Source organism: Sinocyclocheilus rhinocerous, unplaced genomic scaffold (genome assembly GCF_001515625.1).
Source record: "Sinocyclocheilus rhinocerous isolate Xijiao unplaced genomic scaffold, SAMN03320098_v1.1 scaffold1928, whole genome shotgun sequence".
NCBI lineage: Eukaryota > Metazoa > Chordata > Actinopteri > Cypriniformes > Cyprinidae > Sinocyclocheilus > Sinocyclocheilus rhinocerous.
Window position 1 is genome coordinate 77,938 of NW_015658740.1, and position 2,307 is coordinate 80,244.

The 2,307-nt window shown below is 41.4% G+C and overlaps 1 pseudogene; it reads left to right on the plus strand.

The window, feature by feature from the left end:
* Nucleotides 1–484: 484 nt before the first annotated feature.
* On the plus strand, nucleotides 485–2,034 carry LOC107722863 (putative nuclease HARBI1; annotated as a pseudogene).
* Nucleotides 2,035–2,307: the final 273 nt, after the last annotated feature.

Sequence of the window (2,307 nt, forward strand, 5' to 3'; positions counted from 1 at the left end):
TGTCCAGGAGTAAGTTCTATATGAAGCAGGCCTGGGCTGTCATATCTGGAGTCTCCTGACACAATTAGTCGCTCATCACATAAGGTGGTCAGTTCAACCTCATCATGTATCATCCATTTTTCAAAAGAATCGTTAATTTATTTAACAAACATTTTGAAACCTTACATATCAAACGTGACACATCGTGGATCAGTCCTTAACACAGAGCACATTCTGTGCATTGCCCATTTTTTGCAAAGGTACGTTTTTTGTATAACGTGGGTGATGCAGAACATGTGGGAAAGGCAACTGTGTGTAGAGCCATTCGTACAGTATGCCTTGCTCTCAAATGGTTCCTACACACTTTTGTGCAGTTCCCTGGCCATAAACCCCTGAGAGTCGATAAAGAGGGATTCCCCAGAGTGGCGGGTTCGTCCTTTCCGTGATAATTGTAGTAGGGACATTCACTACTTAATCTATCCATATGTACATACTGTATACACAGCCACAAATATTCTGACATTTTTCTAATTATTTCAGGGTTCCCAAATGTGATTGTGTGTATTGATGGAACCCACATTCCTATTAAAGCTCCTTCAGTCAATAAAGGGGACTACATTAATAGGAAGTCAATCTATAGCATCTATGTTCAGGTAACAATAGAATTATGGTTGCTAAATCTTTGAGTGTGTAACCATTAAATCATACTCATTACCCGTCCCCAGTAACTAGGTAATATGTGATACAACCCACCTCATCACTAATGTTGAAGTCAAATGGCCAGGGTCTGTACATGATGCCAGAATTTTTAGGGAGTCATCATTGTGCCACAAATTTCAACAGGGTATGTTTTGCCTTATACATTTTAAAATATTTTTATTTATTGAATAGTACAGCTTGACTACCATTATAGGACACTTCAGTAGTTACTTGCTGGGGGACAGAGGGTACCCTTGACACCCTACCCTGAACCTGAGTCCGGACAGACACAATTCAATCTGGCCCAAGGTGGAGATGACCATAGGCAGGGCCGGATTTACGCATAGGCATTCTAGGCACGTGCCTATGCTTGCTCATCCAGGGGGGGCCCAAACACAGTGAAGAGATATAATATTTTTGTTATAGGCTACTATGGGATATCTACAACAGTAAAAGAACCAAACTCCCAGAAGACATTGAGCAAATAAATATAACAAACAATAGGGTAAAATTGACAACCCATTTCCATGTCTTCAACCTTTTTATGTACGGAAATCACGCTTTCTTTCTCCCGTTCTCTCTCACACACGCACACACAGTACAGACACGCACTCGCGCACACACGCGGAGACGCGGACAGAAACTTGTTGTCAGAGCTGCGGCTGCCCCGCGAATTTATCAATAATAGTTTTGCATTTCTAGTAACGAGGTTCTTGAAGCAATTCAACTTAAAGATTCGCTATTAGTAGACACTGCCGCTGAATACTGCTGAGAGACGCACAGACGCAAGTATTCACACGCACTTAATCTCTCTCTCTCCCCCTTTCGCTCTCTCTCTCTAATAACTGCGTTAGCCTGCATATCAATGGCTCAAGCCTCTGTTATTAGTTCTAAAATGACGTTTTGGAATTTGCGACGGAAGGTTTCGGATGAGGTGCGTTCAAGTTCAACACACGAGATTTCTGGACGGAAACATGTCAAATATCTTGAAACAAATCATCTGAACAATGTCTGACTGAACACAAGCGCTTATTGCGATAGAAAACACTGTAACGGTTTCCACTGATTAAGAAATATTTTTGTTTACTTGGGTGGTAATATTAGGTCTATTATATTAATATGGAATGGGGGGCTCAAAAAATGTTTTGCCTATGTCACGAAAAGAGGTAAATCCGGCCCTGACCATAGGCATCTTGAAATCAAGGTTTCAGTGACTGCGCTGGCTCAGGGTCAGTCCAGAGAGGGCATGAAAACATTATAGTGGCTTGTGGTGTTCTTCACGACATCGCCACAATAAGAGATGAGAGACCTCGCGCTTCCCTTGATAAAGATGGCCAAGAGGAACCCCAAGAGTAGACCAAAGGGATGGCAGGGTGGTAAAAGACATTATCTGCCAAAATTGCTTTAATTAAAAAACATAAAAAAGTCAGCAAACGGTTAAGTGTTATTCATTGTTTCTTTATTTCCTGTAATTAAAAAGACAGTTGTATTTATTGCTTTATACTCAACAACAAATGGCAAGTGAGCGGAGGTGGTTCTAGGGTGAGTAGATATCCGGGGCTTAGCCCAGAGACATCCATGTATGTGTCAAAATACATGTGATACGCTTATATATATATATCAGTGGCG